This window comes from Mauremys mutica, chromosome 12 (assembly GCF_020497125.1).
Source record: "Mauremys mutica isolate MM-2020 ecotype Southern chromosome 12, ASM2049712v1, whole genome shotgun sequence".
Lineage (NCBI taxonomy): Eukaryota > Metazoa > Chordata > Testudines > Geoemydidae > Mauremys > Mauremys mutica.
In genome coordinates this window covers 32,042,070-32,069,803 of record NC_059083.1, presented here as the reverse complement: position 1 = coordinate 32,069,803, position 27,734 = coordinate 32,042,070, and the positions used below count along the sequence as shown (strand labels likewise).

Sequence of the window (27,734 nt, the reverse complement as noted above, 5' to 3'; positions counted from 1 at the left end):
GTAGCCATCTGGCCTTGCCCATCACAATATCACCATGGCTGTGCAGAGCAGACACTGGCAGATCTAGGTCCTGAATTGAATAATGAGGTAACAGTTTCCATCTGGTGTTATTTCCACTCTATGGTCAATGACACACTCATGGCCGCGTGACAGGGGCTGTGAGCAGCTACAAACTGAGCCCTTTGGAAGCCAGCACCCGGGTCACTGAGAGCACCGGGTGCAGTTAGAGGAGGAAGGACTGAGCAGTTTGGGTTTGGAAGGGCAGAGGGGATCACTTGCACCTGTAGGGAGCCTGATGAGGTCACTAGCTCAGTGCTGAGCAGAAAGCAGCAGTATAAAAGTCTGAATCAGGGAGCAGGATGGGGCTCCTTGTAATTGCTGCTATGTTGTGATGCACCATAAAGAGACACAGTGGAAGTTCCCTGGCAGACTGCATGATGTTTAATTCACACAGAGGTCTGCCAGCCAGGGGTTGCAGGAACTGATGGGGGAGCCCATTCAGAGTTAGAAATTCAAAATTGAACATTGCCTGCAATCTCTTCATGACACTTCATGCTGCAAATTGTGAGTGACAACACATTTTTGTGTCTTGTCAGATAGTAAAAACCATGTTGTATATTAACCTATTTGCCAACATTTTTTCCCATGTAATAACACAATAAGGCTGGATAAGAAACCACAGTAATTACACATAAGTCAGTGAGAAATAGGGAAAGGAACACAGATATTTCTGAAAGAAAGTTTAGGGGGAAATTATCTAGGAAAAATAGTTTCAGCAGCCCATGCCACCTAGACACCAGCAGACTAGATAAAAACCACAAATGAATCCATCAAAAGATAATTTTAGGGTATTTATTTTCAAATAATCAAGGTAAGTTTAGGGCACATGCCATGAATGGCATATTGTGAATAAATCTTCAAAACTGAATTATGACATTGAAAACGTTCATAACACATCATGGTTAAAACAAAAAGGAGTCCTAGCAATGCCATGCGATGTGCCTTCCCTCAGACTCTGGTCAGGGGTAGAAAATTCTGACAGGAGTGAAAGACCCCATCCCCCACCATCTGCTACCCTTGAGGCAGGGGACGGGAAAGGTGGGGGCTGTGCGTTCCCAGGTATCTGGTTTTTGATTGGAGGCTCCAGTTGAAAAGGGAAACTGGCAGCGTCCGGTCAGCACAGAAAGTCCAGTTGCTGCAGTAACTGGCCCCCACCACTGGCAGAGGGGAGGGTGGGAAGAGCAGCAGGGCTGGGAGGAGCCAGTCTGTGCCATGGGTGTCACAGTCAGGGACAGAGATTCCCTTTGGTCTGAGCTGGGACCGGGCAGATTTTCAGGGGAGTCGCATTTGTACCCCAGGTGTTGACACCAGGATAGAAATAAGGGCGGAGCGTCCCGGAGAAGGTGTCAGTGAAAGTGAAGAGATGGGACCTGTCAGTCACATTGTAAAACGAGACCTCGCCCGCCTCATAGTCCAGGAAAATCCCCACCCGGCTGGGCCTGACGCTCACGGGGAGGAGGGTCAAGGGGGAGGTGAGGGCCTTGTATTCCTCCTCCCTCAGCCACATGACCCAGAATCCATCCTCAGGTGTGAGTGTGACCCATCCCTTCCTGCTCACAGATTCCCTACAAACCCCCAGATCCCATCTTGTCTTGTCTCCCACCTCCACCTCCCAGTAATGCCTCCCGCCCGCAAACCCCTCAGCACCCAGGACGGAGGGACAAGGATCAAATCTCTCAGGATTGTTGGGCAGATCGTGGCGTCTGCCTCCACATCTCACACGTTTCCGATCCTCAGACAGGACGAGCTGGGGATTTGCCGTGTCTGGATCCAGAGTCACGTCCACTGGGGAGAGAGTCACAGAGTCAGGGCCGGAGGCAGGGGCTGGTCACTGGGATCAAAGGTAAATTAATCTGCATCCCCATTAATTGCTGTGGTGGGGGAGTCTTGCCCTTTAAGGAGAGTTGGGGCCCTGTCTGCCCATGAGAGAAAACTTGAGGGGAACGACAGGAAGGTGGGGAGCAGAGGGATGGCGAAGGGGAGGGCAGGTTCCAGGGGTGAGGGGAGGGATGGGCATCAAGAAGAAGGGGACAGACCCCAGGGAGCACAGGGAAGCAAAGGAAGCGGGGGTAGCAGGGGGCAGAGGGGTGTAAGGGAATGGGGGGCCCAAGGGGCAGAGGAAATGAGAAGAGGGGTGGACTCCAGAGGGGCAGATCAGAGTCAAGAGGAGGGACAGGTGCCAGGGGTTGGGGGATGAGGAGTAGGGCAGGCACCAGGAGCATGGGGGGTGGGAAGGGAATGGGCAGGTGCCAGGGGGACAGAGTGAGGCAGGAACCTGCGGGAGAGGAGCTGGCTAGGGCAGGGGTGGTCACTGGAGGGCAGAACAGGGAGAGGGGAGGGGCTGATGTCGGGATAGAGTGGGGTGAGGAGAGGAACGGCAGAGGAGGGGCAGCACCAGGGAGCAGAGGGTGGGTGGGGCAGAAGCCACGGTGGGGGGGTTGGGGGGAGGAGAAGCCCTGGACTCTGGCAGAACATGTGGGGCTGAAGTCTCTGGGTCGGGAGCCCCAGCCACCCTAGGGGCAGAAGCTGCAGGTCTGGAGCCCCGACCCCACTCTGTGCGGAGCTGGCCTGAGCCCCTCTCTCTCCCGTGCCCCCTGTGCGGAGCTGGCTCTCACTCTCCAGCTATGGAGAAATTCAGCCAAATCTACCCACCTTGGTATCTCCATTTCCCCCCTCACCACACAGCTATGATGGGGGATTTAGCCTAGGAGGCAGGGTCAGGATTAGCCCCATGTGGCAGGTGGGATCTAGGGCACACAGAGGTGAAGTGACTTTCCCAAGGCTAAGCAGGGAGTCAGTGGCAGCGCAGAGAACCAAACCCAGGACACCTGAGCCCCAGGCCTGTGCCTTAACCACTAGGCCACCCTTCCTACCCGAGGAGGGGGAACCGCCTCTGCTGCTTTGAGTGTGTGGGTGGGAGCGGGCACTAGACAGAGCCCCCAGGAGGTGGAGAGCAGAGAGAGATGGGTAAAAGGACACAGGTGGGAAGCAAGAAGGGGAAACATCAGGAAGGGGAGGGAGCAAGGACTTAGAGAAGAAACAAGAGGGAGGGAAAGGGGCAGGGAGAGCGATAGGAAGGAAGAGGAGAACAGAAGAAGGGAGCGGGGAAAGACCCCCCACTGCTTGTGAGTCCCATCCACCTTCTTCCCACAGCCGTCCCTGGCCCTCAGCTCCCAAACAGGCACTAAGCCGGGGTGAGGCACAGAGTGAACACAGTGTCTTTACACAGGGGTGTCAGTGAAGGCAGCGTGTAGCTGAGTGTAATGATTTTAACACACTGGAATTCATGGAAATGTAATGCTGTAGTTCGTTACTATTTGAATAATGACATTGCTGTGATACCAGTGATAGACACACATTCAATGAAAGAATATGAAGGAAGTGTATAAATATGCTGAAAATTGTCAGTTTTGGGGGAGGCTGAACCCCTCCCCCGCCCAACACACAGACCTCGCCTTCAAGGCAGGAGGGAGCAGAAAGGAGTGAGCAGTGGGCAGGAGATGCTCAGGGGAGAGGACCTAAGGGGAGGGGGCAGAGTGGGGGCAGGAAGAGATGGAGTGGGGTAGAGTGAGGGCAGGACCTTGGGGAAGGGGGCGGAGCCAGGATGGGGCACCCACCAGCAAAACCAAAAGTCGGCACCTATGCACACACACCCCTCAGCCACGGCTGTCAGGCTGAAAAGCTGCCGCGTGGGCACAATTTGTTGTAACTGGGTCAGGGGAGCATCACAAGCTGGTTATAAAAACCTGTCTGCCCTTGCAGTGGGGACAGGGCCTTCCTCCCCCCAGATCCAGGGGGACACTGAACAGCTCCTGTCTGGGCCTGTTACGCTAGAAGGAAATTGTGGCTAAAGCCCAGTCTGAGCATAGAAACTCTGCTGCTGGGAAGAGAGAGCTTGGAAGTTCAGTTCAATTATGGCCAGATAAGAATGTCCATCCTGCAGAGCCCAGATACCGCCCTGGAAAGGTGACACCAGGGGGCAGCATTTCCTCACCAATCAGCCCTTTCCCAAAGGGGGCAGCTCCCTGCTCTGCAATAAACCTGGGTTTTGTCTGCCCCTTTCCATCCACCCCCCAGTGACACTGCTGTTTTCAGCCCATTGAATGTCAGAGGAAAATGCTCTGTGCAAGGAAAGGAGCAGAGAGCTCCCAGGGGGAGGTGGGGTCTCACCATGGATAAAACATCAGTGGTATGTACAGTACCTGCGTAGAGCTGGGCGCTTCTCCACCCTGCAACCAAACACAGACAGAGGGGTGAGAACGCCCCTGAACACCGACACGCTGAGCAGGAGACAATGTCACACAGGGTGATACTGGGGGGAATGGAACTTACTGAACTCAGCCTGGAGTTTATCTAAAAATAAAACAAGGAGAAATGAGTCAGTGTCACATTATCTTGCAGAAGAGAAGCGAGTCAAAAAGACCTTAAAGCACAGAGGAGTCGCCAATCCCTCCCCTGAAGAGCTCACAGTCTAACCGGACAAGACAGGCACAGGGCGGGGGAAGGGGCAGAACGCACAAGCAGAGTGAGCAGACCGATAGTGCAAATGCCACATCAGTGCCACCATTTAACAGTCACACTGTGCTGTGCGAGAGAGAGGGGGAGCAGGGGGTGGAGTGAGGTTGGGGTGACAGGACCAGGTGAGAGGGGGTTGGAGCTGTCAGCCAATCAGCACAGGAGAGAAGACAGGCAGAGTGACACTGTCACAAGTAGCATGATGACATCATCAACCACTATGTCCCTCTGGACACAGAGGAGGTGAACTACAACAGCCAGCTCACAGCCTGGGCACAGCGCTGGCTACAGGCAGAGTGACCCCAAACCTGCTCCCGCCCCCGGTTGTGTGGGAGCAACAAACCCCTGGGAATTCAGTGAGTGGGGTTTGGGTCTGTTCGCTCCGTGTCCTGAGTGCGAAGGCCGAGGGGCCGAGCTTCTCTGTGCACCGCACAAACCAGACTGACTTTCTGTTAACAGTGAGCTCTGAGAGCTGCCCAGAGGGGCTACGAACCTTGTTGTAAAGTCTGAGATTCCCCCTCCCATCCCCAGTGAAATGAACAAAGGGACCTCACCTTTCTCTGCACGATGCGCTGCTGGAAGTGAATAACAGGAGAGGTGGGTTACAAGGCAGAAGATTTATCTGTAAGTATTGCAAACTCATTGGAATCATTTTTCTGCTGGTAGAAAGCAGAACACACACAGGGGCTCTGACTCTAGCTATTCCCACTGCTCCCCTTATACTGGGGACACAAGGCCAAGTGCAGGTAAAACACTGAGTAAATGGCCGTCTCCTTTCCTCTCTAGCTGAGTGAAGGGAGACCCCACACTGAACTCGGTGGCATTTCTGTCTGTCTGTAATGGGAGAACTTTTGAAACCCACGTCCCATCAGCTCCGGCGTTTCAGGGAATGTTCTAGGCTTCAGTGGGCGGAACCCTCCTGATTTTCATGAAAACTGGACATTTGTAACAGCCTGATTCCCTCGATATACAGGGTGAGGGGAAAACAAAATAAAAAACGAGGAGTCCTTGTGGCACCTTAGAGACTAACACATTTATTTGGGCATAAGCTTTCCTGGGCTAAAACCCAATTCATCAGATGCATGCAATGGAAAATACAGTGGGAAGATATATATATATACAGAGAACATGAAAAAATGGGTGTTGCTATACCAGCTATAACGAGAGTGAGCAATTAAGGTGGGCTAAGGGTTTCAGGTGAGGGTGAGGTCAGAGTTAGGGTTAACAGGCTCCTCATTCCACTCCAGTCACCCCCTCTCCTGCTGGGCTTCTCACCTCCCCTTCAACCAGCCCCTGCCAGCTGGACTCCTTACCCCCCTATTCCAGCCTGGCCCCTCCCCTCTCCACCCTGCTCAGAACCCTACGGATATGGGGGGAAAAGCCTGATTTTAGTGGAAATTAGTTTTTTCCAGTTTTCTGCTTTTCTCAATAATCAGTAGGGTTATAGCTACAGTGTGTGTGGGGGGGGGGAAGGGACCCATTTGAAGGTTGGGGGGCTGAGGTGAGCCCAGCTGGATGCAGCCCTGGGCCTATGTAAGCAATGAAGTAAGCAACCCTCTAGTTACAGAATTGCCACATCATTGTGCTCCGTGATCTAAACTCTCAGGGTGAGATTCTGTGCTCAGAACCCGTAGCCCAGGGGCACAGGAGGGCTAAGCCCACATTGCATCCCCCTGATCCTGGGTGCTCTGGATGTCAAAGCAGCCCCCGCTGTAACTCAGGGCTTGTCTGCATAGGAAGGTTACACCAATACATGGTAAGGTGGGAATTAAACTGCTCTTGTTACACGGATATAACACCCAATGTCAGCGCTGTTATCCCGTAATGGGAGTGAGTTTTTCTGGCTTATCTTGTGCCTTTAAATTACAGCAGCCTTTCCCTAGGTGAAGGGCAGCAGCACAGCCCAGGATCTCTGCAGCACTGGGCCCTGGGCCCCTCTCCTGACACCACCCTCTTGTTCCCAGGCCCATCTCCCACACACCTACAATAGGGCTTGTGAGTGAGTCCTCAGAGGGCAGCCTGTAGCTGTTCACTGCAGTGTCTGCACTGGAGGAATCCTCCCGCACCTGGATCCAGGCCTTCTGGAGCCCTTTAATGCTGCTCTGGTCCTTTTACTGACCATAAAGGGGTTGAAGTGTGGGTGAAAATCTCACCCTCCATTTATTAAAATGTGCCCAACTTTTATGGGTATGAAGGCATAATTGAGCAAGTGATCTCGGTGTAAGTAGTGCTCCAGCCCACTGACATCTGCCTGAGTCTGCAGGCAGCGCTGTTTGCTGTTCACACTCAGCACAGTGGGACTGGGAAGCTGACACTAAGGCCTGATCAATGACAATTTAATTATCACCATTTGCAATTATCTCACTACTGATCATTTTAGCAGAAACATCCAACTTCTGTGCTTCTCCCTCACAGCTGGATGAGGACAGGTACTGGGGAGGGTGGCAGTGGGGCAATGGCAGAGGGCACTGGGGCAGCTACCTGTCATCAAAGGTTGCTGCGGTGAAGAACAGTGAATACAGGCCCCTCCCTCCTCCATCCAAATACAGTGTGAGCTCTGTGCCTGCTAAAATAGGGAGAGGAGATACATTCTCCCTCCCTTCCTCCAAGTATGAAATGCCTCCTGGTCCTGGTCACCAGAAAACAAACAAACAAACAAACACACACACACACACACACACACACACACACACACTCTGAGGGTGAAATCCTGCCCCTTCCCTCATTACATGGCCGTGGAAAGGCCAGTACACGGGGGGATCCCCTGTGAGGAATTGTGTTAAATACTGGACAAGTCTCAGTCCCCAGCAATGACCCTGGTCTCCGGCCCGGCCAGGCTAGGGCGACTCAGGCCTGGCCTCATGGTGCTGTGTCTGTAATTTCCAAGGGGTTTTAGGACAAATGGCCCCTTCCCCTTCAGAGCCCATCTGTGTCGGCACGAGCAGCCCTGAGCTCACTGCTTGGGCTCTGGTGCCAATACGGAGACATTGCCCATCACCCCTTCAAACACCAGCACGTTATTTGTAATTGTTCCATCCCACGGGTGTTTTGCAATTTCTCCAGCAAACACACTTACTCTCCCTCTCCCCTCCCTCCCCACTGGAATTGTCTCTGTGCAAATACCTTCCCCCACTACGCCTGCTGAAGGGAGGGGCTCTGCTGATTTCCCACCCGTCACCGCTCCCCATTGCTCTGCCATGTCTCCGCTGCAGGTGCTGCAGCCCATGCAGGTCCGTAGCCACAGCCTGAGCCATCACGTCCTATGGGCCCTCCAGGCACAGCCGGGTCCCCAGAGGTGAGGGGGGAATCCCCAACTGTGACGATCTTTACATCTGCCACATTTTGTGGTAACATTCTCGTATAACCTTTAACCTACCCCCTTGGCCCCAGACACTGACCTTTCTCACTCTCCAGGTCAGATCGCAGCATCTCTATGGGGAGAAAAGGGGGAGAGGTGAGATTTCATTCCCTCATGTTTATGGTGAAGTTCCTATTGTTTAATGCAGCTCTGCTGTAGTTATGAAATAGAGGAACAAAGGGAGAGACACAGATGGGTCTGTCTGTGGAGGTCCCTGCACTCCCATCCCAGGCCAACTTCCAATCTTGGGGATGGTGCCTGCCTCCTGGTCCTAACGTTACAAGGGAACAGCTCCCTGTATGGCCAGGTTCAGTGGGAGGTGCCCCAGCTAAGAATGGGGTGAGAGGCCTTTCTTTAGCTGGGTGCTCAGGTCAGCATGAGTCAGGGAGCGAAGTGTGGATGGGCCCCTACATGCACTGCCTCTAAGTTCATCTCTTTCCCACTGGGAGCTCGACCCTGTGGTGCGTCAGCCCTGGGGTACCAACACTGCTGGAAATGGAGGTTGCAACATGTCTGCCAGTCACTTCTGAGCACAGCCTGAGCGAGAGCATCTTGTGTCCTAGTGTGAGCAGCGTGTCAGACCAGCCGTGCAAATCCTGAGTGTGTTTGTGTTATTACAGCATCCTAGCCCCAGCTCACCAGGGCAGCTGGTGAGGAGAATTCTCTGAAAGGCCCAGGGAACAAGACAGTGACAGTTGATTGTTCTGATGGTTTCGTGTTTGGAAATTAGCCCAACAGAGTTCTCTCTGGGCCAGGGATGACTCTAGGATTTCCGCCGCCCCAAGTAGGGCGGCACGCCGCGGGGGGCGCTCTGGCGGTCGCCAGTCCCGCAGCTCCGGTGGACCTCCTGCAGACGTGCCTGCGGAGTGTCCGCTGGTCCCGCGGCTCTGGTGGACCTCCGGCAGGCATGCCTGCGGATGCTCCACCGGAGCCGCGGGAACAGCGGCCCCTCCGCAGGCATGCCTGTGGGAGGTCCACCGGAGCTGCCTGCCGCCCTCCCGTGGGACGCCGCCCCAAGCGTGCGCTTGGCGCGCTGGGGTCTGGAGCCGGCCCTGCTCTGGGCACATAGACAAATTCTATACACCACTCAAAATGAGTTAATCCCTGTCACCTAATCAGTGCTGCCAAATCTCATGATTTTGTCCTGAGTCTCCTGATAATTATTATTTTCCTTAAACCCCCAGCTCCTGGAGTCTAGTGGAGATGTGATGATTTCAGCCTTCTTTCTTAGAGAAAAAGTATGTTTCTAGCCCTTGTTTCAAAATGTGACTCCAGTGCACCCTAAAGGCACAAAAAGCAGAAGGCAAATAAAAAGAAGCCCCCATCGACTATTTTTACATCATCCCATGATTTTAAAGCCAATCTCCTGATTGTTGGTGAGCCTGATTCATGATTTTTGAACATTTGGGGTTGACAATTGTGATAAATGGGGGGGGGGTGGTCGGTCCCTTTAGTGGACACCCAGCCAGCCAGCTAACTATAGAATCCCTCTTGGTAGCTGTTTTCTACTTGCTTTACCTGTAAAGGGTTAAAAAGTCTGACTGCACGCATAGGTAGAGGGAAGTGAGTGGGTACCTGGCCCAAAAAGCTAATGGGAGGGCTAGAACTTTTTAAAATTGGGAAAAAACTTCCCTTTGTCTGTCTGTCTGTTGTTCTCCGGAGAAGAGGGGAACAGGACAGCAGTGATGCTGTGAGAAGCTGAAGGCCAGGGATGAAAATCAACAGAATCATACCTAAGAATTGCTTATTTGGAACCCAGATAAGTAAGTAGATCAGAAAATGTGTAGGAAGATGCAACTAGGTTTATTTTGTTTATTTCTTATGGCTTGTGGACTCCTCTGTGCTAACCCCAGATGCTTTTGTTGCTTGTAACCTTTAAACTGAACACCCAGAAAATTATTTTTGGTGCTTAATATTTGGAATTGCTCTTTTAAAATCTAGCAATAATCTGAGTTTTCAGATGTATTTTCTTTCTTCAAGTCAGTATCACATTATCTGCAGAAGAGAAGCGAATCAAAAAGACCTTAAAGCACAGAGGAGTCGCCAATCCCTCCCCTGAAGAGCTCACAGTCTAACCGGACAAGACAGGCACAGGGCGGGGGAAGGGGCAGAACACACAAGCAGAGTGAGCAGACCAATAGTGCAAATGCCACATCAGTGCCACCATTTAACAGTTACACTGTGCTGTGCGAGAGAGAGGGGGAGCAGGGGGTGGAGTGAGATTGGGGTAACAGGACCGGGTGAGAGGGGGTTGGAGCTGTCAGCCAATCAGCACAGGAGAGAAGACAGGCAGAGTGATACTGTCACAAGTAGCACGATAACATCATCAACCACTATGTCCCTCCGGACACAGAGGAGGTGAACTACAACAGCCAGCTCACAGCCTGGGCACAGCGCTGGCTACAGGCAGAGTGACCCCAAACCTGCTCCCGCCCCCGGCTGTGTGGGAGCAACAAACCCGTGGGAATTCAGTGAGTGGGGTTTGGGTCTGTTCGCTCCGTGTCCTGAGTGTGAAGGCTGAGGGGCCTAGCTTCTCTGTGCACTGCACAAACCAGACTGACTTTCTGTTCCAAGTGAGCTCTGAGAGCTGCCCAGAGGGGCTACGAACCTTGTTGTAAAGTCTGAGATTCCCCCTCCCATCCCCAGTGAAATGAACAAAGGGACCTCACCTTTCTCTGCACAATGCGCCGCTGGAAGTGAATAACAGGAGAGGTGGGTTACAAGGCAGAAGATTTATCTGTAAGTATTGCAAACTCATAGGAGTCATTTTTCTGCTGGTAGAAAGCAGAACACACACAGGGGCTCTGCCTCTAGCTATTTCCACTGCCCATGTTATACTGGGGACACAAGGCCAAGTGCAGGTAAAACACTGAGTAAATGGCCGTCTCCTTTCCCCGCTGGCTGAGTGAAGGGAGGCCCCACACAGAATTCGGTGGTGTTTCTGTCTGTCTGTAATGGGGGAACTTCTGAAAACCACGGCCCTTCAGCTCTAGCGTTTCAGGGAATGTTCTAGGCTTCAGTGGGTGGAACCCTCCTGATTTTCATGAAATCTGGACATTTGTAACAGCCTGATTCCCTCGAGATACAGGGTGAGGGGAAAACAAAATAAAAAACGAGGCGTCCTTGTGGCACCTTAGAGACTAACACATTTATTTGGGCATAAGCTTTCGTGGGCTAAAACCCAATTCATCAGATGCATGCCGTGGAAAATACAGTGGGAAGATATATATACACACACAGAGAACATGAAAAAATGGGTGTTGCTATACAGCTATAACGAGAGTGAGCCATTAAGGTGGACTAAGGGTTTCAGGTGAGGGTGAGGTCAGAGTTAGGGTTAACAGGCTCCTCATTCCACTCCAGTCACCCCCTCCCCCGTTGGGCTTCTCGCCTCCCCTTCAACCAGCCCCTGCCAGCTGGACTCCTTACACCCCTATTCCAGCCTGGCCCCTTGCCTCCCCACCCTGCTCAGAACCCTACGGATATGGGGGGAAATCGGAAAAGCCTGCTTTTAGTGGAAATTAGTTTTTTCCAGTTTTCTGCTTTTCTCAAAAATCAGTAGGGTTACAGCTACAGTGTGTGTGGGAGGGAAGGGACCCATTTGAAGGTTGGGGGGCTGGGGTGAGCCCAGCTGGATGCAGCCCTGGGCCTATGTAAGCAATGAAGTAAGCAACCCTCTAGTTACAGAATTGCCACATCATTGTGCTCCGTGATCTAAACTCTCAGGGTGAGATTCTGTGCTCAGAACCCGTAGCCCAGGGGCACAGGAGGGCTAAGCACACATTGCATCCCCCTGATCCTGGGTGCTCTGGATGTCAAAGCAGCCCCCGCTGTAACTCAGGGCTTGTCTGCATAGGAAGGTTACACCAATACATGGTAAGGTGGGAATTAAACTGCTCTTGTTACACGGGTATAACACCCCATGTCAGCGCTGTTATCCCGTAATGGGAGTGAGTTTTTCTGGCTTATCTTGTGCCTTTAAATTACAGCAGCCTTTCCCTAGGTGAAGGGCAGCAGCACAGCCCAGGATCTCTGCAGCACTGGGCCCTGGGCCCCTCTCCTGACACCACCCTCTTGTTCCCAGGCCCATCTCCCACACACCTTACAATAGGGCTTGTGAGTGAGTCCTCAGAGGGCAGCCTGTAGCTGTTCACTGCAGTGTCTGCACTGGAGGAATCCTCCCGCACCTGGATCCAGGCCTTCTGGAGCCCTTTAATGCTGCTCTGGTCCTTTTACTGACCATAAAGGGGTTGAAGTGTGGGTGAAAATCTCACCCTCCATTTATTAAAATGTGCCCAGCTTTTATGGGTATGAAGGCATAATTGAGCAAGTGATCTCGGTGTAAGCAGTGCTCCAGCCCACTGAGATCTGCCTGAGTCTGCAGGCAGCGCTGTTTGCTGTTCACACTCAGCACAGTGGGACTGGGAAGCTGACACTAAGGCCTGATCAATGACAATTTAATTATCACCATTTGCAATTATCTCACTACTGATCATTTTAGCAGAAACATCCAACTTCTGTGCTTCTCCCTCACAGCTGGATGAGGACAGGTACTGGGAAGGGTGGCAGTGGGGCAATGGCAGAGGGCACTGGGGCAGCTACCTGTCATCAAAGGTTGCTGCGGTGAGGAACAGTGAATACAGGCCCCTCCCTCCTCCATCCAAATACAGTGTGAGCTCTGTGCCGGCTAAAATAGGGAGAGGAGATACATTCTCCCTCCCTTCCTCCAAGTATGAAATGCCTCCTGGTCCTGGATACCAGAACACACACACACACACAATCACTGAGGGTGAAATCCTGCCCCTTCCCTCATTACATGGCCGTGGAAAGGCCAGAACACGGGGGGATCCCCTGTGAGGAATTGTGTTAAATACTGGACAAGTCTCAGTCCCCAGCAATGACCCTGGTCTCTGGCCCGGCCAGGCTAGGGTGACTCAGGCCTGGCCTCAGGGTGCTGTGTCTGTATTTTCCAATGGGTTTTAGGACAAATGGCCCCTTCCCCTTCAGAGCCCATCTGTGTCGGCGCGAGCAGCCCTGAGCTCACTGCTTGGGCTCTGGTGCCAATACGGAGACACTGCCCATCACCCCTTCAAACACCAGCACGTTATTTGTAATTGTTCCATTCCACGGGTGTTTTGCAATTTCTCCAGCAAACACACTTACTTTCCCTCTTCCCTCCCTCCCCACTGGAATTGTCTCTGTGCAAATATCTTCCCCCACAACGCCGGCTGAAGGGAGGGGCTCTGCTGATTTCCCACCCAGCACCGCTCCCCATTGCTCTGCCATGTCTCCGCTGCAGGTGCTGCAGCCCATGCAGCTCCGTAGCCACAGCCTGAGCCATCACGTCCTATGGGCCCTCCAGGCACAGCTGGGTCCCCAGAGGTGAGGGGGGAATCCCCAACTGTGACGATCTTTACATCTGCCACATTTTGGGGTAACATTCTCATAATCTTTAACCCACCCCACTGGCCCCAGACGCTGACCTTTCTCGCTCTACAGGTCAGATCACAGCATCTCTAGGGGGAGAAAAGGGTGAGAGGTGAGATTCCCATGTCATATTTATGGGAATACCGCTTACATCAATTAATGTAACTAGCCCAGACACTGACCTTTCTCGCTCTCCAGATCAGATCGCAGCGTCTCTAGGGGGAGAAAAGGGGGAGAGGTGAGATTTCATTCCATCATGTTTATGGTGAAGTTCCTATTGTTTAATGCAGCTCTGCTGTAGGTATGAAATAGAGGAACAAAGGGAGAGACACAGATGGGTCTGTCTGTGGAAGTCCCTGCACTCCCATCCCAGGCCAACTTCCAATCTTGGGAATGGTGCCTGCCTCCTGGTCCTAACGTTACAAGGGAACAGCTCCCTGTACGGCCAGGTTCAGTGGGAGGTGCCCCAGCTAAGAATGGGGTGAGAGGCCTTTCTTTAGCTGGGTGCTCAGGTCAGCGTGAGCCAGGGAGGGGTGTGTGGAAGGGCCCCTACATGCATCACCTCTAAGTTCAGCTCTTTCCCACTGGGAGCTCGACCCTGTGGTGCGTCAGCCCTGGGGTACCAACACTGCTGGAAATGGAGGTTGCAACATGTCTGCCAGTCACTGCTGAGCACAGCCTGAGCGAGAGCATCTTGTGCCCAGTGTGAAGCGTGTCAGAGCAGCCGTGCAAATCCTGAGTGTGTTTGTGTTATTACAGCATCCTAGCCCCAGCTCACCAGGGCAGCTAGTGCGGCGAATTCTCTGAAAGGCCCAGGGAACAAGACAGTGACAGTTGATTGTTCTGATGGTTTCGTGTTTGGAAATGAGCCCAACAGAGTTCTCTCTGGGCCCACAGACAAATTCTATACACCACTCAAAATGAGTTAATCCCTGTCACCTAATCAGTGCTGCCAAATCTCATGATTTTGTCATAAGTCTCCTGATAATTATTGTTTTCCTTAAACCCCCAGCTCCTGGAGTCTAGTGGAGATGTGATGATTTCAGCCTTCCTTCTTAGAGAAAAAGTATGTTTCTAGCCCTTGTTTCAAAATGTGACTCCAGTGCACCCTAAAGGCTCAAAAAGCAGAAGGCAAATAAAAAGAACCCCACGTCTATTATATTTACATCATCCCATGATTTTAAAGCCAAATCTCCTGATTGTTGGTGAGCCTGATTCATGATTTTTGAACATTTGGGGCTGGCAATTGTGATAAATGAGGGGTGAGGGGGTGGTCTCTTTTGTGGACACCCTGCCAGCCAGTTAGCTACAGAATCCCTTTTGGTAGCTGTTCTCTACTTGCTTTACCTGTAAAGGGTTAAAAAGTCTCACTGCACGCATAGGTAAAGGGAAGTGAGTGGGCACCTGGCCAAAAGAGCCAATGGGAGGGCTAGAACTTTTTAAAATTGGGAAAAAATTTCCCTTTGTCTGTCTGTCTGTTGTTCTCCGGAGAAGAGGGGAACAGGGCAGCAGTGATGCTGTGAGAAGCTGAAGGCCAGGGATGAAAATCAACAGAATCATACCTAAGAATTGCTTATTTGGAACCCAGATAAGTAAGTAGATCAGAAAATGTGTAGGAAGATGCAACTAGGTTTATTTTGTTTATTTCTTATGGCTTGTGGACTCCTCTGTGCTAACCCCAGATGCTTTTGTTGCTTGTAACCTTTAAACTGAACACCCAGAAAATTATTTTTGGTGCTTAATTTTTGGAATTGCTCTTTTAAAATCTAGCAATAATCTGAGTTTTCAGATGTATTTTCTTTCTTTTTGTTTTTAATAAAATTTACCTTTTTTAAGAACAGGATTTGGATTTTTATGTCTTAAGAGGTTTATGCACATGATTTTTTCGTTAGCTGGTGGCAACAGCTGATTTCTTTATTTTCCTTTCTCAGCTCTTCCCCGGGGGTGGGGGAGGTGAAAGGGCTTGAGGGTGCCCCACAAGAAGGAATTCCCCATGTGCACCTTCCTGGGTTACAAGTGTTTTTGCATTTGGGTGGTGGCAGCATCTACCATCCAAGGTCAGAGAGAGGCTGTAACCTTGGGAGTTTAATACAAGCCTGGAGTGGCCAGTATTAATTTTTAGAGTCCTTGTGGGCCCCCACCTGCTGCACTCAAAGTGCCAGAGTGGGGAATCAGCCTTGACAGCAATCCTGTGGACTCAGCCCACATAAAGCTGTGAACTAAACCAGTTCACACCTGGTGCTGACAGAGTGTATAGGTGACAGTTCTAAGGTGCAACATCCAGTTCCAACTTTCACAAGTACAAAGCACAAGAAAACAGCACAGCTCCTCTCTGCTTCTCTGAACTACCTGCTTCCATCCCCACTGGGAAATCCCTATAACAGACATTTCCCCTTCCCAATTCTTCTGACACTGGTACATTTCTACCTACAGTTCACAGCACTTCAGGTGAGAAAACCCTCCAGGTGGGACTTTCACAGCTACCTTGGGGGTTTGCACATTCAGTGCCCATTACTGTAAATAAAAATTGGGCATTCAGACCCCTTAGGCAGCTCTGAAAAGCCCAGCTCCCTATAAACACACAGATCACTGAAGGACCATTTCTGCCTTTTGTGATCACTGCGTGGCACTCTCCTGAGGAACACTGAATCAAAGGCCCTTAATCCCGGTCTCTCTACTTTTGGTTTTGATTTTCACTGTCACTCTATCACACATCAAATTCCTCCCTCTTGTTAATTTACCTTTTGCTCTGTGCTGTCTCCAGATGCAGTAACTGGCCAGGAGAATGAGAACAGCCAGGACAGCCAGGATCACACCCAGAGCCACCAGCCCAGGATTGACTCATGGGAAAAACAGCTCTGCAAGAGAAAGTGCCATTGACTTGGGAGCAAACACGCGCAGAATGAAGGCAGGACCCTGTGACAATGACTCTGTGACTAGTTAAAAGAATCTCAAGGTGAGATGTGGCTCCTTTGTGCTTTATTATTCAGCTAATGAAAGTCCAAGTTTTAGCCTGGTTACTGAGCATGGTTAATGAACGGGATGGGGGCTGTTGTGGGTAAGGAGGGGGTAGGGTGCAGATCTACTATGCTACACCTGGGATGTGTCATTCCATATTCATTATGAAAACATAACTGAGATATACTTAATGCAAGATGGCTCATGTGAGATATGATTGGAAAGGTTCTGATTTACTGAATGCGATGATCCAATTTGTATGCCTGTATCATGTCTGTATCTGAAGTTAGGAATATTAACTATGTATCTGTATTTCGACTATGCTACTTTGGGTGACACCCCTGCTAACACTTCAGGTACAACAATGGAAAAGCCAGACAGGGCGGATGGCCCATCAGCAAGAGACAATGGACGGTAAAAGAGCTTAGTCTTCCCATGAACCTGTGGGTCAGCCTGTGAAGAATGGCTACAGGGGCCCTACAGAGGCATGTGACCATGTCACCTGATACCGGAACCCAGCTTGAATTCTGCACTTTTCCATGAGATGCTGGGGTGGGGGTCAAACTAGGAAACAAAGGATTCCCGCCTTACGCAAATCCTATTTAAGGGTGGGGAGTGAGGTAATCCAGGTCCTCAGTTCTCCCCCATAAGCTAGTCAGCAGTGCAGCACTTTGAGACCTGAGATGAACAGTGCTTTACAAACACAACCATCTTATTATTATTATATAGATGAAATAGTCATTCAGTATTAACAAAGTTATTTGCCAATTTTTAGAAAAACTTCAGATTTTATATATTTTTGAGCTGCTCTTAGGTCAGATTTTGCTTCTGAATATTTTGGGCCTGATCCTTTATTGCCAGCACTCCCAAAGCTCCCGTCGACTTGGTTATGCAGGGCCGCCCAGAAGAGAGGGCAAGAGGGGCAATTTGCCCCAGGCCCTGAGCCCCGCAGGGTCCCCCACGAGAGTTTTTTGGGGCCCCTGGAGCGGGGTCCTACTCTCGCTCTGGGGGCCCCGGAAAACTCTCGTGGGTCCCGGAGTTTCTTCCGCTCCCGGTCTTCGCCGGCGGAGGGTCCTTCCGCTCCGGGGTAGAAGGACCCCCCACCGGCGAATTAGCGCTGAAGCACAGATGGGTCTTTGGCAGTAATTTGGCAACGGGGGGCCCTTCTGTTCCGGGACCCGCCACCGAAGTGCCCCAAAGACCCGCGGCGAGGGCTCCCCGCCACCGAATTACCGCCGAAGACCCGGCTGCACTTCGGAGGCGGGTCCCGCTTTGGCGGTAATTCAGAGGTGAGGGGCCCCCGCCGTGGGTCTTCGGGGCACTTCAGCGGTGGGTCCTGGAATGGCAGGGCCCCCCCGCTACAGAAGATCCTCTGGGCGGCCCCGTGGTTATGCAGGGAAGGAAGGATGAGGCCCACTGTGTGACTGTGAAATGAAAACCCACAAGATACATTCACAGGGCGAGCGGGGTCACCCTCGCTGTGGAGCTCTGTGTTGATGGACTTTTCTGCAATTGAATACAAGTTACAGTCTGATCCTCAGTTCTGACTTGGGCAATGGAAGTTTTGCCAGAGTCTGAAGTGCAGGAGGGGGCCCAGAGTGCAGCTGTTACACGGATGGGGTAGTTTCAGATGTAATCTGAGTAGCGATGCTCAGACCATAGCCAAGGATCTCTTGTGCTAGTCAGGAAAAATGACTTAATTAGCCTGATTTTCATAAATACTCGGCACCCACAGCTCTCACTGAGAGCAAAGGAGAATTCCCTCCCCACCCCCACTGAGAACTGTGATGGTCACAGCACACACAGAAGTTAGACACAAACATAAATACTCTTGCTGGAAGGTTGCAGCGTTACACAACTTTATGTCTGAATCCAGAACCTTAAGACGCAAGAACCCACAACAGAGATGGGGTGGGGTGCAGGGGAGGGCTGCTCCCTAAGGCAGTGAGCAGAAATTATCCCACCTTGCTTTACGTTGCCTTGTCTATATAGGAACAGTTAGTGCGTGGCAGGCTGGGGTGTAAATCCACCTTGCACTAGCCTGCTGTGCACTAACTGGCTGTGTGCACTCTGCAGCCAGGCACTAAAAGTTCCCTTGTGCACATTGATCTGTTCCCATTTCCAAGTGGGGTAGATCAAAGCACACTACGGAATTGTTAGTGCACGTAGTAGGGCTCACACAGACAGTTAGTGCGCAGGCAGATTTACACCCCAGCTCTGTCCCTGTCCCTGTCGACAAGCCATGATTCTGCTCACATGCTTTCCTACAGAGCCCTCTAGCCTGCAAACAGGATCTGGAAACACCCCACTCTTAAAGTGATAGTTGCAATTCCAACACAGTCCTCACTATACTACCACCACAAAGGAGCGTTCCCTCTCCCAGCCCCACTGAGAAGGATGATGATTGCTGAGTCCTGAGCTGTTATGAAAATCTGGCCAATGGCATCCCAGCCTGCAAGATGCTAAACACCCTCAGCTCCTACTGGAGTCGACGGGAATGTCTACACTGTAATTAGCACCTGCAGCTGGTCCCTGCCAACAGACTCAGCCTTGCTGGGCTGGGGCTAAGGGGCTGTTTAATTGCAGTGGAGACTTTCTGGCTCAAGCTGAAGCTCAGGCTCTGGGACCTTCTCACCTTGCAGGGACCTAGAGCCTGGTCTCCAGCCCAAGCCCAAACGTCTACACCACAGCTTAACAGCACCTTAGCACGAGTGAGCTGGCACGGGCCAGCCGCAGGTTTTGAACTGCAGTGCAGACACGTTCAAAGAGAACTGAGGTTGCTCGGGACTTTCCAAGAAGTGCTCAGCACCTTGAAGGTTCAGGCCAATGAACTAGAGACACAAAGATAAAGACTCTCTGCCCATGTCTGCAGCGTCTCAGTCTATCCATGTGCGGCTGGGACGGGCACTGACCTGCTATGGAAATCTCTGACTCTCTCTCCTGGTTGAGAAGGAGGGTCCTGACACAGCAGGACACTTTCTGGTTGGACTCTTCTGTTAGAACAATGGCAATCTCTGCTTGAAACAGGCCATTGGCCTCTGGGGATATTTTTGCAGAGTCTGATAGTAAAATCTTCCCCTGGAGGTCTCTCCACTGAGCCTTGGGCTCTGGGTACCATCCAGCTGATCGACACACCACCCGGATCCCTCCGTCCTGATGTCCCTCCACAGAGATGGCAGGAGCAGAGCCCAAACCTACAGAAGAAATAAATGAACTTGTGACAATCCTACAGTGCCCAGTAATGAGCCAAACATTTTATTACACCATTATCAAAACCCATTTCCCATTAAATTAATAATCAAATGTGAGTCCATGAGTGCGGCTGGAGCACCCATGGAGTAGGCATCTATGGAGAGGAGGGTGGAGAGAGGGAGAGAAACAGGGCGTGTGTGTCTGTAGCTCCTAACAAGAGAAGCAGCTGAGAACCTGTCCGAAGCCTGGGAGGGACAGAGTAGCTGACTGGGGACACCCAGGACAGGAGCCAGGAGGAGCATTGTGATGGGAAAGAATCACCTGAGGACAAATCAGAGCTGGACCCAGTATCCCTGTCACCCAGAGCTGTATGGGGCCCTGAGTACTGGGGCCTGTGATCTTGCATTGGGAATAAAGAGGGAGGCTGCAGCCAGGTAAGTGGGGAGGTGGTCACTCTGTGTGGCTTTGCAGAGAGTGGCAGAATAGGGCACCAGAGGGGTTTGTTGGGGAGAGTTCACTGGCACTAAAGACGACCAGGATACCAAAGATGACCAGGATACCCAAGACTCATTGCTGAGCTGGAACTCGACTCAGAGTTCAGGAGTCCTGGGCAGACGCAGTGCTTGGCATCTACCCTTTTATGTTGTGGTACCACTGGGGCCTCGTGCTGGATCTCAGCCTGTTTTATCCTCAACCCCCATATTCCCCGTTGTTTTTCTATCTTCATCCCTCTGTAAATAAATATTTCCCCTTCCTATATTCGTTGTACTATTCCGGTGTGTGTGCGTTTATCCCAGAGGATTTCGAAGAGGTGCCCCTGGGACAGGGATGACTCATGCCTGCCGGCAGTGGGAGAGCACAGAGTGAGGGCAGCTGCCTTCAGCAGTATTATTAAGCATGTTCAGTACAACCCAGGCAGCAAATCTCGGGGAGCATGTGACCCCGCATGCTCCCTGACACATCACTTGTGGGCTGGGGTGGAAGGGAGTTACCCTGCTGTGCTCCAGAGCGCGCCTGTTCCTGGCAAGTATCAGAGGGGTAGCCATGTTAGTCTGGATCTGTAAAAAGCAACAAGTAGTCCTGTGGCACCTTATAGACTAACAGATGTATTGGAGCATAATGCAAACTGGACACCCTATTGCATAATGCTCCAATACGTCTGTTAGTCTATAAGGTGCCACAGGACTACTTGTTGCTTGTTCCGGGACGGAGCCACTCTGCAGAGCAGACTCCATCTCGGCCACAGGGGCTCTATAGTTACATATTAGTTCCTAACAAATACTCATCAATGCAGAATGATGGTTGCCCGGCAGGGCCTTGTGCCTTCCCAAAATGCAGAGAGTGGCTAAACTTAAACATCTGAAACCCAAAAGATACAAAGTAACGGCTCACTATGCCCCAGCCCTGCCACCTTAACTCTGCCTCCTGGGCTGGCAACAGGCACTAGGCACAGTTCAGTGAGGGTGGTGCCGTAATACACAGGCATGGGGAAAGGCTGTGAGAAGGTGCCATTGCTTGTGTTGTGTTTCTTGGATTTGTTTTCCAGCATCTCTCTGCCCTCACTCCCACTGCCTTCCCCGTGTTTGGAGTCACTGTAGTGACTGGTGGAGGGATTCATTCGAGCAGGCTGGCAGAGCTGTCACTGTGGTATGAGGAGAGGGATCACATTTGCCTCATTTCAGTGCTGAGGTCTGTAGTGCACAGAGGTGTCTTATTGCCATGGGGATTGTCAGCCGTCTGGTGTTTGCTGCACCTGACCTAAACTTCATGTCATGGTTACAGAACTAGCTGCATCTGTTCCCTTCTGGTCTGTCTGGCAGCACCTTTAGGCATCAGGCCACTTGCCTTCACCTGTCCTGGGGGGAATTCCTCAACTCTCCCACTCTTAGACAAGGCACAGGGCTACTGGACCCTGTGCATCAAGCACTGTTACCCTGTGGGTGCCAGACACCAGCCAAGATCAATCCCAGCTGGTGGCATCAGTGCGGGGAGGATCAGCCATTGTTTGGCGCCAGGTGTGCACAAAAAAGTTGTAATAACCACAACATGTTAATATCAGCTGCCCTTTCAGGGGTGTTTGTGTATCTCATTAACTTCTTGCTCTAATGACCTCAAATTTTGCTCACTAACCTCACCCCAGAGTCACAGAAATTTTCAAGACAATCTGAGTATGTGAGTGGATTTTAGAACCCACAGAAAAAATAGCCCTAAACAGTAAATTAGAATCAACCTTAACCAGAGCAGAGCTACCCCCACCATAATGAGAAAAATCAGGTGTCATCTCACAATGAACCCTCTGACTCCACTTATTACCCTACTGAAGATGTCAAAGTATCAGAACAAGTCACTGACCTGCCACCTGCAGTTCCAAAAAAGCATCCTTATAAGAGGCACTGGACTGAAAAAAACATTTGTATTGTCCATTGTCGGAGGGTTGGATATCGCGTATTCTCAGGGAAACACTCCCATTCTTGATGTCGTCTTTCAAGAGCTCAGTTCTTCCTCGATATTCCGGCATCTGATCTCCATACTGATCCTGCCCATCACGGTACAGGTGCACGGTTGCAGAGAACTCGGATCGGAACCATCTCAGTTCCATGTTCTCAGCGCTCATCCTGGGGGAGAGGTGGCAGGGCAGGATGGCCTCACCACCTAGGGAGGCAGTAATTGGACGGTCAGGTCCAGTCACTGTGAACTCTGCTGTGAAATGTACAATGAAAAATTGAAGTTAAATTGGCGAGGGGCTGGGGGTGGCATTAACTGAGCAGTAAAATACACAGTAAGAGAGCGCCTTGTGTTAGAAGTGAACACTCCATACCCAGGCAGTGCCCTAGATATGTCTATGAGTGCAGAGAGTCACAGGCTTGGGGTAACTGCACCTCTGGCCCCCTCTGTGGTCTGCTCAAGGAATGTCCCCTTAGGTCTCAGGCCTCCAGCTATCACTTCTCCATGGGCAGTAACCCACATCCCTCTCCCTCCGCACGGGGGTTTTAGGCTTGCAGCCCCCTTCAATTAACTGGTTTTCCCAGCAGGCCTGACCAAAGACCAGCACCTGCGTTTTGCTGTCACTCCCAGGGCTATGAACAGTGTGTGCCAGCGGCTACCAGTAATGAAACAGCTCTTCCAAAGCAGAGAACATTGAAGGATAAAAGCCTGACAGAAAACGTAGCATAAACCAATCAAAGATCTGAACCTGTTATACCAAAGGATTCTCATTTGGCACATGGGACTCACTGGTAGGGTCCAAAGTCTTTCAAAACTTTCTCTCAGGGTTTGTTCTTTTAGTTAACAAGTCACATCAGTTTGTAGCCCAAGATCCCAGGCCTCCGACCAGTTTAAATTGAGGGTTTATACCAAAAATCTTTGTTCTCTTGGGCTTCTGAGACCTGCCCTGAACTAGTTTAAGCAATTTCCCCCGGGGGTGGTACTTCTCTGGAGCTGTTATCTGTCCCAGCAGTAACTACCCGCCATGGTTCGTAGATACTGGAGGAGGTGGGGTAACCCTCCCCCTTGGAGTAGTTTACAATCCTGAGCCCACACAGGCACATATAGCACAGGGGCTCTCAAACTTCATTGCACCATGATCCCCTTCTGACAACAAAAATTGCTACACGACCCCAGGACGGGGGAACCAAATTCCGAGCCCAAGCCCCACCACCCTGGCTTTAGGGGGCAAAGCGAAAGCCCAAGGGCTTCAGCTCCAGTCAGGGAGGCCTGTAACCTGAGCCCCACCACACAGGGCTGGAGCCATTGGGCTTTGGCTTTAGCCCAGGCAGTGGGCCTCGGGCTTCAGCTTTGGACCCGGGCAGTGGGGCTCAGGGTCTGGCTCTGATTGGTGAGGCTTGGGCTTGGCTTTGGCCCTCAGCAACTCTAATGCCAGCCCTGGCGACCCCATTAAAACAGGGTCGTGACCCACAGTTTGAGAATTGCTGATATAGCACATAAGATACTATTTATAAAGGGGACACAAAGACACACAGAATATTCATAGTCCCCAAAATACCACGTGTGGTTGCAATATCTGTCACACAGAGAACACATGTGAGTGTTATACACTGTCCATATTTTCTCTGACTAGGGCTCTGATGTCTCATAGGCACCTTGGGTATAATGGATATTGAGGGTCTGGTTCACTGATACACAAGGACCTTTCATGATGCTAAAGTGCAGGGGCCTCTGCAACTAGTGTAGGGATGGTGTAAGGGTCTACAAGGTGTAAAGATGTGAAAATAGCTCATCACTATGCAGGGAAAGTTAGAGCTCAGATAACGGAGAGAGGGGAGGAGGCAGATAGAAAAGAGCATTGGGCAGAGAACCAGCCGTTGTGGAACTGCACAGAAAGGGGGGTCTCAGGGCAGAGACTCAGCATCAGGAGAGACAGAGAGAGCAGGTTCAATAAGCAGGATGGAAACCACAGCAGGAGGGAACTAAAATGCCGGAGTAGCTGTGCAGGCAGCCCTAGGGGTGGAGTGGGTCACTATAAGGCCTTCACCAATGGCATAGAATAAAGAAGACAGCAAATATCTTCACATCCTCACTGAGACATGAGGGTTTAGCTCTCAGCCCTAGTCAGATGTACCTAGTGCAGTATGAACGGCTTGTGTGTTTTCCACTCATAACCAGAGAGTTGGGGAGTCATGACTCTTTGGGGCTGAAGAGTCTGATCTGTGACTGATACAGTCCGGCAGTGTGGTGTAAAGGAATTGGGTAGTGTCCCTTTAAATAGTTTGGGAGCCCCATAACGATGCTCACCGTGTTCTATGTCTTAGAAGCCGCCAGTCAGAGCAGCAGTGTGTGTGTAGCTAGGCCTGACAAGATTGCGTATAGGTAGCAAACATGGCTACTGGGGACCCAGCAGTGCCCTGGGGTTTCTCCACGTTGCTGGTTGTGGGCAGGTTGAGCAGACGTGGTTTACAAGACAAAGCAGTGATGTGAGATGGTCGGTGATGACCAGTAACAGCAACCAACCCAGCGAGGAGGCCGGAGCTCCTACCTGACGTCAGCCTGTGAACCTGTAGAGCGAGGCAGAGAGCGACGTAGCCGGGCAGAGCGGAGCTCACTGTGGAGCCAGGGGAGAACGAGGGAACCTTCCCCGTCATCGTAGCTGGGTCTAGGGAACAGGGGAGATAACAAACCAGACGGCGAATGAGTGGGATGCAGTGACAGTACTACGGGACAGTGGGGAGGAGGTAACAAGCCTAACATACACCAGAAGGGAAGGGATTTCCCCCACAGTCCTCATCTGCCCTGGTTCTGAGCAGGGTCAGATGTCACTGTGCCAGCAGCCAGCTCATACCATGTTCACACCATGGCTGGCACCCGTGGAGCTGTCTGGTCTTATTTAGATTTAATACACTCTCGAGAGCAGGGACGGTCCCTCACTACTAGTCTGTACGGTGCCCGGCACAATGGGATCCCCATCTTGATTGGGGCATTTAGATACTCCCATAGAATGGGACATATTAAGGAAAACAAGCCAGTGCAGGCAAGGCCATTGAATGCGGTATGAATTGCTATGGGAAAAAGTGTCTCCATCTCCCAACCACACCTGTCCCAGGTGAAGGACCTCTGGGGATTTCCCAAGGAGCAGTTCAGTCCCTGGCCCTGATGATTTTGCATGTGAGTGACCCACCCTCATTGCCTCCAGCATTGGTGCAATGTCAGGATTGAATTCTAAGCAGGCTCACCACGTCTCTGTGCCCCTGGGATCTGCAACATTTAAACCGCTCTAAGGATACGTCTCCACTGCAAGCTTCCCTATGGGGCAGACAGACGTGTGCTAGCTCTGCTGGAACTAGCACGCTAAACACAGCCGTGTAGCTTTGGTAGCCCAGGCATCAGTTCAGGTTACCTGCCAGGATCACGGTGGGGATGTACTTGGGCAGCTAGCTCGAGCGGCAACCCACGCTACATTGCTGTTTTTATTGCTCTATCTTGAGCACAAAGAACAGGAGTATTTGTGGCACTTTAGAGACTAACACATTTATTTGAGCATAAGCTTTCATGGACTAAAGCCCACTTCCTCAGATGCATGCAGTGGAAAATACAGTAGGAAGCATGCATGCATCCACTGCATGCATCTGATGAAGTGGGCTTTAGCCCACGAAAGCTTATGCACAAATAAATTTGTTAGTCTCTAAGGTGCCACAAATACTCCTCGTTCTTTTTGCTGATACAGACTAACACGGCTACTCCCCTGAAACCTGTCTCGAGCACGTGTCTGTCTGTTTAGGGGGGGGAATTGCACCGCCCAGCTGCAGTGTAGATGTATCCTTAGAGACAGAGAGCTTTAGACTCACGCTGCACCAAGCCATGCGACTCCCGCCAGGCTGTGCGGTGGCGTAAAATCCTCCCAGGAACCAGGCTGTGCCTGTAACTTCCCCTACACTGGGACAACCACCAGGGCCAGTGTTGCCCACAGAGCGGCCACCGTTGGCCCGGAAGGAAACCTGACCAGGGCTCCAGGTCACAGACTTGTGGCCTCCTCCCACTGACAGAGCTCTAGGGGGAGGTGAAGCACCCCCTGCCCTGGCAGGCACCCATGGGCGGGCGGGGGAGGGGTGACAGTGGTAACAGCACCTGCCTTCTCTCGCGGCAATGGCCTTGCAGACTCGGGTGGGGCTGGGAGGGATTAACTGAATCTGGACCAAGGGTTTTCTCTTCTAGTCTTTCACCCCCTCCCTCTGGAACTTCAGTTTAGTGATAATAACAAAGGCGGGGCTGGGGGGGGGCGGAAGGAGAGAAACACAAACACACACACACACACCTGTCACAAAGGGAGCCCAGCTCTGTGCCAGCGTCCCAGTCTGTGTTCTGACGAACAGAGAAATCTCTGAGTTTGCAGGGACATTCCCACAGCCAGGTTGAGATTCAGAGTCAGGAGGTGCCAGTTTCTCCCGAGAATCCCTTCAGTGAGGCCCATTGGTGCTAACAGCCCATCTGAAGGGACCTCAGTGCCATGTGTCCGGAGATCTCAGACAGAGCCGTGCAGTTGGGGATCTGGAGCCTGGAGCTCCCCTCCCTGCTGAATCACAGAAAGAAGCGTTGAAGCTTTGAATCAGAAAAGGTTCCACAAAATTCTACAAAGCAATAGAACATCCTAGGAGGTTAGTGACAAACGAGCCACAGAAGGAAAACCTGAAACATTTCACTTCAAACATTCAATTTTTCTTTTATCGTTAACAACAAAAACAGCCCCCGAGTCTGGTGCCCCCCCCCCAGCCTGGCACCCAGGCAGTCACCTCGGTTACGTGCCCCTAAATCCAGCCCTGGTCCCCATGTCACTTACCGAGGCTGCAGCCCCAGTTCTGCACACGGGTCACGGAGCCGGAGGGTTTGAGACCCGACCCGTCATCGTTACTTGTGTGACATTTGTAGCTGAATTGATGGGGCCGAGCCCCCCTGCCTGGGCCAAGCCCCCTCCCTGCCTGGGCCTTCTGCAAGCTTCAAAAGTGAAAGTACCAAAGTAGCGGGAAGTTGAAGTCACGTGTCTGTGTCCGGGGCTGGTTGAGTCAGAGCAAAGTCCTGTGAAAGTAACAGCCCCACCCACAATGCACTGAGCTGGCGGGGGAAAGGGTGGATGGGCCTCGTAGGGGCAGTTTGCCAGGTGAGCCAGTGTAGGGGTGTCAATGCCCCCCCAGCTGCTGTTCCTGCCCCCCAGGGATCGCTGGGTTCCCAGTAATTCCCCTGCCCAGCACTGCCCGCCACAGCTGTACCAACAGAAACACGAACCGCTCCCGATTCGCTACTTTGGCTGCACTGAGCATGCGCACCCGAACTGAGCGTGCCCAGTAACCTTCGCTGTCGCCACTGCCCTCTCTCTGCCCTCACTTCTACTCACGATTTGCTGCCTGCTCTTTGGGGGCGTTTAAAAGGCTCAAGGGGGCAACTTGCAGCGGGGGCGCTGCCAGGGTCTGAGCGGGGGACAGAAATTTACTGGCCGGGGGGGTCAAGCTGCTGTAGGCAGCAGCAGGAGAGAGGCTGAAGGGGAAAAATCGGGGGTGGGGGGTGGGGAGACGCTGCCAGACCCTGTGCGGGGACAAAACCCCCGTTTAGGGAGGGGTGGGGGGGACAGTGGCCCCTCGGGATGAGCCACCTGCTGCGCTCGCAGATCTTGGGGGGGTCGGAGCTGGGGGGGGGGCAGAGGCATAGGCGGCAGGTTTGTATAATTTTTGGTGGGGCCCAAAATGGTGGTGCCCCCCCGCTCCCGCCCTGTAAGCCGATA

General features: G+C 51.9%; 1 long non-coding RNA gene and 1 pseudogene across 1 annotated transcript; one reads left to right on the top strand and one right to left on the bottom strand.

Annotated features, from left to right (window-relative positions):
- Positions 1 to 856: 856 nt before the first annotated feature.
- On the bottom strand, positions 857 to 27,054 carry LOC123345547 (annotated as a pseudogene).
- LOC123345551 lies at positions 4,811 to 16,265 on the top strand. The gene is made up of 3 exons (XR_006572804.1): positions 4,811 to 5,199; positions 9,118 to 9,309; positions 16,125 to 16,265. It is a non-coding gene; the product is annotated as an uncharacterized LOC123345551 (long non-coding RNA).
- Positions 27,055 to 27,734: the final 680 nt, after the last annotated feature.